Here is a 13,523-nt window from a genome sequence, read left to right as displayed (position 1 = left end):
AACTGCATGAGCTATTCGTATATTTTGGAGATTAATCTTCTGTCAGTTGCTTCATTTGCAAATATTTTCTCTCATTTGAGAGTTATTTTTGTCTTGTTTATGGTTTCCTTTGCTTTTAATTAGGTTCTGTTTATTTTTGTTTTTAGTTATTTTTTTACTCTAAGAGGTGAGTCAAAAAGATCTTGCTGCTATTTATGTCACAGGGTGTTCTACCTATGTTTTCCTCTAAGAATTTTGTAGTGCCTGGCCTTACATTTAGGTTTTAATCTGTTTTGACTTTATTTTTGTGTATGGCGTTTGAGAGTGTTCTAATTTTATTCTTTTACATGTAGCTGTTCAACTTTTCCAGTACCACTTGTAGAGGAGACTCTCTTTTTCTTCATTGTGTATTCTTGCCTTTATCACAGATTAGGTGACTGTAGGTGTGTCTGTTTGTCTCTGGGCTTTCTGTCCTCTTCCATTGATCTATATTCCTGGGTATATACCCAGAGAAAACCATAATTCAAAAGATACTTGTATCCTAATGTTCATCGCAGCACAATTTACAATAGCCAGGACATGGAAACAGCCAGAAGTCCATCAAAAGGGAATGGATAAAAAGATACAGTACATATATATGATGGAATATTACTCAGCCATAAAGGGAATGAAACTGTGCCTTTTGTGGAGACGTGGATGGACCTAGAAACTGTCATATAGAATGAAGTCAGTCAGAAAGAGAAAGACAAATATCCTGTAATCACTTACATGTGGAGCCTAGAACAGTGATACAAATGAACTGATCTGCAAAGCAGAAATGGAGACACAGATGTAGAGAAACAAATGTGTGGATAACAAGAGGGGAGAGGGGGTAGAATGAATTGGAAAATTGAGATTGACATATATAGACTACTATGTGTAAAGCAGATAACTAATGAGAACCTACTGTATAGCACAGGGAACTCTGCTGAATTCTCTTCAGTGATCTAAACGGGAAGGAAATAACAAAAAGAGGGGATATATGTATACATACAGCTGATTCACTTTGTTCTACAGCAGAAATTAAAACAACATTGCAAAGCGGCTATACTCCAATACGAATTAATTTAAATTAATAGGTAAAATGAAAATAATTCTGAAAGCTAGAAAGCCACAGTGAAGGAAATAATGAGGATTAACAATGAAGAATACAAAGAAGAATATAGATGTGTTTTTCCTAGAACATCTACTTGTTTATGCCTTGTGGACATATATGTTCTTTGAGCTTTTTGTGTGTTGGCTGCCTGATGGTTTTCCTTTTTTCTGAACTGGCCTCTTAGTCGGGGGAACTCTGCCCTTTTTAACAAAAGTGGTGCATGGGTATCTAGTCATTGCATACATTGAAGTGATTCAGAATTTAATAAAACTGAAGTGAACTATGTTCCAGATTGCTTTGGTAATCATAAGGTTATTATTTGTGGTTTATTAATACAAAAGGTCAGAATCCTTGTAGTATATATGTTTGTGCATGGTTTTCCAGAGGACAGGTTTGCAGTCTGTTCCAGAGTTTGTGAGAGTGATACTGCATCTTTTGCAGTGTGTATACTCTGAGCTTTTCTGCTCTTCTATTCTAGTGTTACTGAATATTATCCATATTTTTTAACTTGGTCTCTGTAATGAATAAGAAAATTGGAAATACTACTGTAGTGTTGCTTTCAACACTTGTATCTTGTTTTACCTGAGCAGATACAATGTTTGATGTTGAATGCTGGGTGTGAAACTGATTTTCAAATTTGTATTTTCCTTATAGTTAATTTTTGAGCTAGAGTGTGGTTTGATAAGTTGTGACTCGTCCAAAAGCCTAATGTTTTGTAGTTCACCTTTTTAAGCAAAGAGCAGCTGCATTTTGAAATGTTTTATCTCAAGCAGACAAGCTGTTTTAAAAGCTCAACTCTGACACATCCTGACATTTAATGTCTATGTTTGTATCTGTCCTGGGATTAGGCTGCCTTTCTAATTAATTAGTTGCATAGCCTTTTATTAATTCCCTCAAAATTTATAATATTTTAAATTAACAGCAGAGATAAGCATACCATGCTTTTTTAGAAAACATGAGATGTTAATTATGCAGCATAGACATGAATTATATAAACTCTGCTGAATGTTAGAGGATGCTTAGCAACAGTGTTTTCCAAATGCAGGGATTTATTATAAACTTATCCTTCTAAGGCTGCCTGTGCCATTTCAGGAGAGTGAATATAAATAGAGCTTGATTTCTTCAAGAAATGGACTCAGTCATTTTGTTTACAGTGGAAGGAAGCATTCGCTTCACATCTCTAAGAATTTATCTTTAGCATCCTTGTTGATTACACATCATTTCAACATATTCATACCAAATGCTTGGGCCTTGATAAGATACCATCACAGAACAGGAAGAACTAAAACTCTTATTTAAACAATGGTTTTGTCATTATTACACTTACGTAGGTCTAGTAAAAATACTGAATCTAATTACTATAACATAACTTTTTTTGAAATGGAAAATTTTATCTGTCTTGTGGTGGAGTTCTGAGATATTTATAGCTGTTAGTCCCCCCACCCTTCACTAGCTTATTTTAATAGGGATTTATGGAGGATCTACTCCATCCAGTCCAGCTCTTAAGAAAGTTTCTTTTTCTAACATTTTCCACCATTTTTTTGAATTCTGCCAATGTAATTTTCTAAGTTAGAATTAAAATATTGATGCTGTAAAAATTCTGTATTTTTAAATAAATTGCAGGGAAATAGTGGGGCTTAAGGAAAGCCATGGTAAGCTCTAGTTTCAAATACTAACACTACCTCCTATTAGCTGAGTCATTGGGCACGCCATTAACCTCTAGAACTGTTTCCTCACCTGCTAAATAGGGATAACATTTTTCTAAAGAGTTCTTACAAGGTTTAGAAGTATACCCTGACAGCAGTGTTCATGGTTTATAGAGGCTCTTGGTAGGTGTCACTTTCTCTCTGTTTTTGGAAAAAAATTGTTTTGTGTGTATTTATGCACTTCTCTGGTAGATGTTTGTTTGAATTTTGACAGTATTCTTGATTTTATGAAGTATTTGTTACTCTAGTACAAGAGATCTCAGGGAAATATAGCAGATTCCATTCTCTTCTAGAGGACTGATTTTTACTGAATCTGGATCAGTTAAAGTCTTGCCCATCAATAGAAATATGCAGACTAGACTCAGATATGGCTCTTGGGGCCGGGGAGGGGTGCTTCCCTGACAGATGTTCTTGCTGAATGTGAGAGCTCTCCTGTCATACACAATCAGAGTCACAGTCTCTTTCCTCCCCTCCCCACTTCGTCTCACAAGTGAGTCCACTGTAGGCTTGCGGTAGAGCAACAAAATAAAATTGATGTATGAATCACGATTGTCACTCTAATTAAAGCATTTTATAAGGGAGCCTATCTTTACTCATTACTATAGCTGGACAAATAAGCAATAATTACGCAGTATAATATTTCATATTGCATTGAATTTTCCCCTCTGGTTTATAATTCTGAAATATAGTGGTAGTTATATTTGTGATGTTGCGATTTTTCCTACGGCATAAGTATTATGGATATCATACAAGAAGTGGAATTTTTTTGGTCAGTGACTTGGGTATCTTAGTATTATGTTTGCTGTTCATTTGAAATGACTGCAGTTGAATGGTTTGTTTTAGGAAAACAGGTGGTAGTTCAAATTCTGGTTAAGCTCTAAGTGATATATACCATTTACTTCACTAATGGAAAATTTTCTGAGTTGCCTTGCCAAGGCTATAAAAGTAGAAAACTTGAGGAAAGGTTTTCTTTCTAATTAAAACAATTGCAAAAATAAAATCAGTCTTTCTAAATGGAAATTACTTCTAAGAGTTATTCTTGACTGCTTTTTTGGTTACTCTTTATCAAATCCTGTCAGCTCTTTTTCAAGATTTATTCAGAGTTTCAAACTTTAAAAGATTTTTTTAAACATCATAGCTATTTTGATTACTCTTGTCTGGACTGTAGAGATTTTTCTTCCTGCCCACTCTGTCCTCCACCTTCTATCACTTTTTATTCTTCACATTGTCTTAGCTTCAGGACTTTGAATTGCAGGTTTTGGAGATGAGAGTTTTGGTTGGATATGTGGGTCAGCGAGTTCTTAGCAGTTAGATAATGACTGAAGCCATTGAAATGAGTGAAATCACTTAGGATGAGCAAAGTTTATTCATTCATTCATTTCTTGAGCGAGGCACTGCACTGGGTGCTGAGGCTACTTCAGCGAGTAAGAAAGAATTGGACTCTCCTCATTGAGCTCACCGGAGAAGGCAATGGCACCCCAGTCCAGTACTCTTGCCTGGAAAACCCCATGGATGGAGGAGCCTGGTAGGCTGCAGTCTATGGGGTCGCTAATAGTCAGACACACTGAGCGACTTCACTTTCACTCTTCACTTTCATGCATTGGAGAAGGAAATGGCAACCCACTCCAGTGTTCTTGCCTGGAGAATCCCAGGGACGGGGGAGCCTGGTGGGCTGCCGTCTATGGGGTCACACAGAGTCAGACACGACTGAAGTGACTTAGCAGCATAGAGCTCACGGAGAAGGCAGTGGCACCCCACTCCAGTACTCTTGCCTGGAAAATCCCAGGGACGGGGGAGCCTGCTGGGCTGCTGTCTATGGGGCCGTACAGAGTTAGACACGACTGAAGCGACTTAGCAACAGCAGCATAGAGCTCAGGGTGCACAGGGACATGCAGCAGTGTAAGAGGTAAGATTATCATACATTTGTGTTGTATTTGTGAATGATCAGGGAGGTTTTAACATGCTAATGAGGAAAGAAGGGATCCTGGCGACACACTACCATTCAGAGGTTGAATTGTTGGGAAAACTGGTAGGAGACTGAAGAATGGCAAGAGAGAGGGGAAGAGAACCCAAAAAAGTGGTGACTAAAATGAGGGACGATTCCAGGGAGAAAGTAATTAGGAATAATATATTATTAGTTAACACCAGTTGAGTATTTAGTGTGTCGGCCATTGTTTGAAGTGCCTTAACACATGTTAGTAATTTCTTACAGCATCCTTTATATGGTTATCTTCATTGTACAGGTGAAGAAACTTAGTTCAGAAACTTAGTTATGGAACTTCACCAAGATCACACAGGAAGTAAATAGTAAAGCCAGAAGCAACAGTATAGAGATATATCAAGTGCTTAGTACCTGGAAGGTAATGAGGTCCTTAGAAGAGAGTGGGATCCTGTGGCTCACTACTGGATTGCAATAAATTGAGGGGTGATTGAAAGTTGAGGGAACAGACAGTGATTGTGAATTTTTTTTCAGTTTTAATGGTGTGTTATTTAGAGTTTTTGTACCTTCCAAAAACGAGATAAATATAGGTGGGTTACCCACCCTTCCTGCCCCTTTCCTCAAGTCAAAGTCAGATCTGGCTCTATCCCTTCATTCTTTCCCTAGTTCCTCTCTTCCATGGCCTTGTGCTAGTCCACCAATCCATAGATCTTCAACCTTTGTTGGCATAAAAATTGTGCTCTAATCCATTGTACTTTTTTTTAAAAACTACATTTTAATAGGGTTGGTAAGCCAGATGAGTAAATAATTTGGCATTGAGAATTTGAAACTAAAAGCTCTATTTTGGGGAAAGTTTGTTAAAACCTGGGACTGGTGAAGTGAGTTAATTCTGATGTTTTATATAAAATTAGAAGACTTTACCCAGAATCATTTAGTACAATCAATTAGTACATTCCCCAGTTTCACAGATGAGGGCAGAATATGTGACCAGTCCAAGCTCAAGCAGTTAGTGAAGTCTTGGCCCGTAATTTGGGTCTTGAGACCAGGGTGCTTTCCATAGTGCCATTATTTTAAGAGCAACTTTTAAAAGTGATAGGGGATTCAGAATAGACTTGGCTTCTGCGATCAGTTTAAGTTATATCAATCATTTGTAATATAAATAACACAAGAACCACAGTACCCTCTTTGAGAGTATTCTGTTTAACTTCTTTTCTATGAATAAGAAGTGAGAAATGGAACTCTCCCAGTGATATATTGAGTGATACTTACCACCTTGTCTATACTTAATACTGAGTTGAGGGAGAATAAATACTCCAGATAAAACGTTTACTATAGCTCTACTATTTTGAGGAAAGTTTATTTTAAAAAAAGAGACTTAAGATTTTGTTACAGTTGCTCTCAGACTTCATATGCCTGAGTATACTACTCAGAAATTTTACGCATGACTTTTAAAATTCAAATCTGAGATCCAGATGCCTGTGTTTCATGTTGCTTCTTTATATAATTGTCTGTAGGGTAGACAGTAATTCTAAAAAACATTATTACTCCTGTGATCAATTTAGTATTTAAGAAGGAACTTAATTGCAGTCTCAAAAAATAACATTATTATTTAGCAAGCATAAATTGTAAAATTGTAGGATGCCATATGCTTGGGACAAGATGTTTGTTGATTGAATATGGAGCATATGGTTTTGAAGAACATGAATTTAGAGTAATTACTCTTGTCCAGAACTGATTATATCTGGAGAGTGATGTGGGTCTTAAGGAGAACATGTCGTATACTGGAAAGAATGTGTTGGCATTAGGCTTGCTTGGGGCATTTTGCCTTTTTTCCTCTTCCTTGCATCTTGTTTTCTATTTCAAAACTTTTGAGATCATTAGAACATAAAATAATGAAAACAAAATGACACATTTAATTAGCTACACCTGTTTTTTGTTTCAAAGTTGTGTTTCTTAAGAACATAGAAGTATTGCTTCTGTTTTTGTTTATATTTTCAAAATCAGCTTTCAACTTAGTATGGAAAGGAAATGTCATCTATTGCTTGCCCTAAGCTATGTTCCTTGATGATGTATATGTGTCCATTTGCTCCTGTAGTTAATTATTTACTTCCAGTTTATAAAAATATATGTATTTTTCAAATTTTAATTACTTGGCATAGATTTGAATATGGCTTCCTTAGGAATGGTGATGTCCAATAATTTAAGCTTAGCATCATAGAGTTCTAAATATAAACAAATAATTTAGAGAAAATATATTTTATTCTTTCCATGTAATGAATGAGATAACTGATGGCCAGAGGAACTAAGTTTTATATGTAAAGTGACATCTGAGCTGGTGGCAGATCTAGGAAGAATGATTGCATTAATATGATAGCTTCAGAAATTTTTAATTTTTCAAGCTCTCATATACACTTAACATTTAATTCATATAAATTCTGTTTCAACTTTATGTTGTTTTCAAGAATAGCATTTGTATAAAATACAGTACCTTTATATAGAGTCTAGAAACATTGAACTAAATATTGAGAAAGAATCTGAAGGCCTATAGCTGGAATTTCCAGTATCACCTGTTAGGTTTTGTAAATCTGAAATCCATCTTTCAGTTTTCCCTTTCTGACAGTCTGCCCGTTCTTCATTTTCTCGCATATCTGCAAATGAACAGAGGTGGATTTAGTTTTATTTAGAACATGTTTTTTCTTCTTTCTAAGAATGAACTGTATAAGGACAGAGATTTTGTGTTTCCTTGTTCTTCAGGGCCATGTAACCTCTAAAGCGTTAATGCTCATTCTTGTCCCTCGGCCGTTACATATGCTCTCATCTGAGTACTCCACTGCCTCTTTGACCTCAAGTCCCATATTATCAGTTTTTCATCAATTTGTTTTTCAGGTCTAACTATTTGAGCTTGTACACATGTTTTAGTCTCTCTTCATTTATGAAATTAAAGAATATACTGAATGATTTCTGTGAGAGTTACCTAACTCTAAACTGTCACTAATCCTGCTAAACTGAGTTAGATGTCCCTGGCATGTTTTTGTGTCACTTTGTTCTTTCCATGTCATTGTTGTTGGCATGGAATATAACAATAACAGCTTCTTTTAATATGTCTTCTCTATTAGACTGTTAGCACTGTGAAAGGTTTATCTGCCTTCTTGCACTTTTGTATTGTATATTGTAGCGTGAAAGAGCTAAGTACATTGCTGGGTAGGTTAAATATGTCTAGGACTTTCTCAGTGAATATTTTGAATATGTAAGTAGGGTTAATAATGAAAAAGAAGACCTGTGAAAGAATAACTTGTAGTCAATGGCCATATCTTCTCAGTGGCTTCATTATATAATGTTTTACGATTTGCTTTGCTTTAATATGAATAGTACTGAATTGGCAAGTCAGTAATACAGGTACAGAATAGTGATTCTCTCATTGAGAACTGTTCTTTAAAAATATTTGCAGATTAATTAACATAGGGAATGCTCTTGTCTCTCAAGTCCAGTTCTTTTCTCCCTTTTTGTAGTGTCTTTTTATAATTTTTTTTCCTTTAACTTCACTTTTTTTATGTTTTCTATTTTTTAATAAACTTCTTCCCGAAATATATATAGAAAAATGAATAAACAATAAGATCTATGCATTTTCCAAAGTGAATGCATTTATATAATCACATAAGTGTATTTATATAGGTAACTGGATATAAAGCATTATTAGTACCCTAGAACTTAAATCAAATTCTCTCCCATTCACTATTCCTCACTTCAACCCAAAAGGCTTCTAACACCATAGATTAGTTCAGCATGATTTGTGCTATCTTCTTGCACTCATATTATGGTTTGAGAGTTTTGTCATTCTATTCTGTGTATCATTAGTTCATTTTTATTGCTGTATTTTTTCTGTAAGTATTGTGAATAATTATGCCATCAATATTCATGCACATGGTTTTGTGGTGCACAAATGTACAGATTTCTAGTTATATTATATCTAGTGTGAAATTATTGGGATATGGAATATATGTATGTTCTTGTTAGTAAATACTGTCAAAACTTTTCTGTAGTGATTGCGTCAATTTACTCTTCCACTAGTAATGTATGAAAATTCTAGTTTCTTCTCATTCTTGCCAGCATTTGGTGGTTTTTTAAACAGAACTTCATTGTGGTTTCATTTGTTTGGTACTGTGTTGAACACTTCTTTATATATGTGTTGTCCATTAGATATCCCCTCTGTGATGTGCCTGCCGCTGTGCTGTGCTTGTCGCTCAGTCGTGTCCGACTGACCCCACGAACTGTGGCCCTCCAGGCTCCTCTGTCCATGGGATTCTCCAGGCTAGAATACTGGAGTGGCTTGCCATGCCCTCTTCCAGGGGATCTTCCCAAGCCAGGGATCAAACCCAGGCCTCCCACGTTGCAGGCAAATTCTTTACCGACTGAGCCACCAGGGAAGCCCAAGAATACTGGAGTGGATAGTGTATCCCTTCTCCAGGGGGTCTTCCTGACCCAGGAATCCAACTAGGGTCTTCGGTATTGCAGGCGGATTCTTTACCAGCTGAGCTACCAGGGAAGCCTGTGACATGCCTGTCAAGTGTCTATTCAATTTTTCTATTGTGTTGCTTTTAAAGAAATAATTCCTCTGTTGATAGTGTCTTTGAGGAATAGAAGTTTGTAACTACATACATTTATTTTGGATATTATCATTTATTGTATTCTTTACCTCTGTTCTCTTCATTATATTTTATCTCTGTTAAAATTTTCACTGTTCCTCCATTCTGTTCTTGAGTTCATTGAGCATCTTTATGATTATTACCTAACTCCCTATAGAGTAGATTGCTTATCTCCCCTTTGTTTAGTCCTGTTTCTGAGGTTTGGTCTTATTCCTTTCTTTGGAACATACTCCTTTGGAAGCACACTCCCCTCTAGTCACTGGAGCTGTTAATACATGCTTTAGGGTGTGACCCCTGTGTGGGCTGCACAGGTCCTCCTGTTTTGGTCAGGCCAGCTGCTGCTGGTGCACTAGGAGACAGAGCTGTCCCCAGACCAGTTGCTCGCCAGTCCTTCTCTCATGAGTAACTGCTGGTCTGCTGGTATGTGCGGTTGGGTTCTAAGCTGGCTAGCTATGAAGCTCAGGGTATTTCGGGACTGGAGGTGGTCTGCTCACAGGCAGGGCAGGATCCTGGTATGACTGGGCATCCCAGGGGGATAGGGTCTGGTTCTGGCCCACTAGTGGGTGGTAAGCCCCTGGCACTAATACGCTAGAGGAAGGACTCCACAGTAGTGCTGGCAAGCACCACTGTCCTCATGATAAAATGAGCTCCTAAAAAATGACTGCTGCCAGCATCTGTGTTTCCAGCAGAAATTCCATTTGCCTCCCACCTTTCTAGAAAGTTCTCCAAGATTAGCAAGTAGATCTGCCTCAGGCTTATTTGAAATTACTGCCTCTGTACTGGACCCATAGTGTGTGAAATTTCTCCTGACCCTTTTAAGAGCAGAGTGTCTGTTTTGTACAGCCCTCCGACTCTACTGTAGGGAAGCCCAGCTGGCCGGATGCTCTGGGGGCTTGTCTTCCCTTCTCAGTTAGTGCTGGCTCCCCAGGCTGGGGGGCCTGGTGTAGGGCTTGGGCACCTCACTCCTTGGGGAGAATTTTGTAATTGTGATTATTCTTCTGTTTATGGGTCACCCTCCTAGGTGTATGGGTATTAACTATGTTGCATCTCTGTCCCTCCTACTGCCTCATAGTTCCTTCTTTTTATTTTTAGTTGTAGAAATCTTTTCTGTTAGTCCTCAGGTTGTCCTCATAGATAGTTGCTCTGTAAATACGTGTAATTTGGGTATCCTTGTGAGAGGAGATGAGGTCAAAGTCACCCTATTCTGCCATCCTTGTGACACCCTCCTTAAGCTCTAGGCTGCTTTATTCTTTTGCCTTTTCTGTCTCCTCTGGGAATTACTGCTGTTCCCTTGCTATCCTCGCAGATGTGAAGTTTTTGCCCAGCTGTATGTTCTGTAGTTTGTATTTGAATTTGTAGAGGTTTTGTTGTTTTAGAAGTATACATTTATATTACAATATTGTGTATTCTTTTAAAAACCATATATTTCTTTTGTAATTTGGTGTAGTCACTTTGGATAACAGTATAGAAATTCCTTAGAAAACTAAAAATAGCTTTATCATATGATCCAGCAATCTTTAACTATATCCAGACAGAGCTATAATTCAACAATACTCATGTACCGCTATGTTCAAAGCAGCACTATTCACAATTGCCAAGACATGGAAACAGCCTAAATGTCCTTCAACAGATGAATGGATAAAGAAGACGTGGTACATGTGTAGAGTGGAATACTACTCAGCCATACAAAAGAATGAAATAATGCCATTTTCAACAACATGGATGCAACCAGAGATGATTATATTAAGTCAGAAAGAGAAAGACAGATTCCATATAATATCACTTATATGTGGAATCTAAAATGTGACACAGGGGAACCTATCTATGAAACAGAAACAGAATCATGGACATGGAGAACAGATTGGTGGTTGCCAAAGAGGAGGGAGTTAGGGGCGGAAAGGAGTGGGGGTTTGGGGGTAGCAGATGTAGGCTTTTATATATGGAATTGATAAGCAGCAAGGTCCTGCTGTATGGCACAGAGAACTGTGTTCAGGATCCTATGATAAACCATGATGGAAAAGAATATTTAAAAAAAGAACATATATATGTATAACTGAATCACTTTGCTGTATAGCAGAAATTAACACAACATTGTAAAGCAACTATATTTTAATTAAAAATCCCATATACTTCCTGTCTTTTCCAAATCCCTTTCTCAAATTAAAATTTTGATTTTTTTTATTGTCAATCTTTTTGCCTCATGCCATAAATTTTGGAAAATTATTAGGCTACTTCTTTGTTTCAGTTTTTAGTATATCAGCATCAGTAAGGTATCTGATCTAAATTAGAAATGTTGACAAGTATTACCAGATAGCCATTTGAAACACGAAGAAATGTTAAATTCTTTTGGTCTTTTGATTACTTCCATTCATGTAAGATTTTTTTTTTTTTTTAAGCACTGCTTACGTTCTTTCAGGTCACCAAGGTGCCTTACAACCAGTGCGTTATTACTGAAGTTTTACTTATTTAGTTTATTATCCTATTACACTATTTAACTAAAAGGTTTGTTGGGCAGTGGAACAACCTAGTTTATTTATTTATTTTTTAATGAAACAACCTAGTTTAAAGTTAACTTTTATTTTCATGTCAAGAGCTGTGAAGGGTTTGAGATTTTATCCTACTCTTAAGCTAACAAGGGTCATAAGTTCTTACAGAAGACATAGTATTCCTGGGTCAGAGTCAAAGGATAGACAGTTACTTATAGCAACAGAAATAGCCAGAGCAGCAGAATTTGCACCAGCTTCTGGAGCCTCACTTTTCCCAGAGAAACACAAAGAAGACTGGGTGACATCTGAGTCTGTATGAGGTGGCGTTACAGGAAGAGAACCCTAAGTTTAGGGTTTTGTAATGGGCAGTAAGTATATCTGCCTTTTGCTTTGGAGGGAGGCATTCTATCTTCCTCTATATAAACATCCTTGAAAAGATAGTCTATAAGAGAGGCAGTTAATGCTGGAAAGATAAGTAGAAATTTGAGAGACATGAAGAAGAATTGTCTTTCAGGGACTTCCCTTGTGGTCCAGTGGCTAAGACTCTGCACTCCCAATACAAGAGACCTAAGTTCAATCCCTGATCAGGGAGTTAGATCCCACATGCTACAATTAAAGATACTGCATGCTGCAACTAAGACTGATGCAGGCAAATAAATTAATTTTTTAAAAAATAAATTACCTTTCAGTGTTTTTGGAAGGCAGAAAACCAAATGGATGTTTATAATATAGACTTAAATAAGTGACTTACAGACTTTAGATTTCAGAGAATGGCCTGAGAAAATTTCCCTAGAAAATAATGATCTTTTTACATAATATCCTTGATTTCCTCTTTTGTAGCTTTTTTTCTAGTTAGCTATTATCTCAAAGACCTCCATGAACATTAGGCTCACAATGATAGTTTCCTTTGGAGAGATTACTATGGATCTGTTTTCTGAGTGGTGTCCTAGTTTTCACTGTTTTTCTTTAGTAGAAAGGAAAGATAGCCAAACTTTTGTTCGAGGGGATTTATGTTTGCCTTCCTTTCACCATTGCTTCTGTTTCAAAGTTCAAATAAATGAAAGCAAGTAAAATGACTATTATGGTATCATTGTAATTTGGCAAAATTCACGGAGGCATAACGTTTTAGACAAAAGACATTAAAAATGATAGAGCTAGCTAGTGTCCCAGGGCAAGTTCAGTTATTCAGACTGGATTTCCAAGAGGTCTCTGAGACTTAAATTCTTCAGAGTGGAACTTCATTTGTACTAGAACATAAATATAGCACTTCATTACAAAAGACCCTAAAGCAGAGAGCACAGGGGAACTTTGCTGCCCTCTAGACTAGAGGTTCTTGTCACCGATCAAAGGGCTTTAAATCTGGCAACTTAGATTTGTGGGGGATGAGTTCTGTCAGTGTTTAAACTCCAAGCAAATAACAAAAACAAGGAACATAATATATTTAACTTTTTAGGTCAGCATGATCTTTTTAAAATTATTTTGCATCCCTCTGACTTGGTTGATCATTTTTTAGCTTTGTGGCATTTTGCTCTCTATCTATTCTCTCTCTTGTCTTACACCATCATTTCTTTCTATGCTCCTCAAATGATCAACTTTCCTAAGATTGAAACTTAAGCCACCATTCTTCCATCCTGA

The 13,523-nt window shown here is 36.8% G+C and overlaps 1 protein-coding gene across 6 annotated transcripts in view; it reads left to right on the top strand.

Moving 5' to 3' along the window:
• AFG2A (AFG2 AAA ATPase homolog A) overlaps positions 1–13,523 on the top strand; it is a 325,935-nt gene that overhangs the window by 25,155 nt on the left and 287,257 nt on the right. The gene's annotated exons all lie outside the window — the stretch shown is intronic.

Source organism: Odocoileus virginianus, chromosome 12 (genome assembly GCF_023699985.2).
Source record: "Odocoileus virginianus isolate 20LAN1187 ecotype Illinois chromosome 12, Ovbor_1.2, whole genome shotgun sequence".
NCBI lineage: Eukaryota > Metazoa > Chordata > Mammalia > Artiodactyla > Cervidae > Odocoileus > Odocoileus virginianus.
Note: the sequence above shows the minus strand (reverse complement) of the source record. Positions and strands in the feature narration are given on the sequence as shown.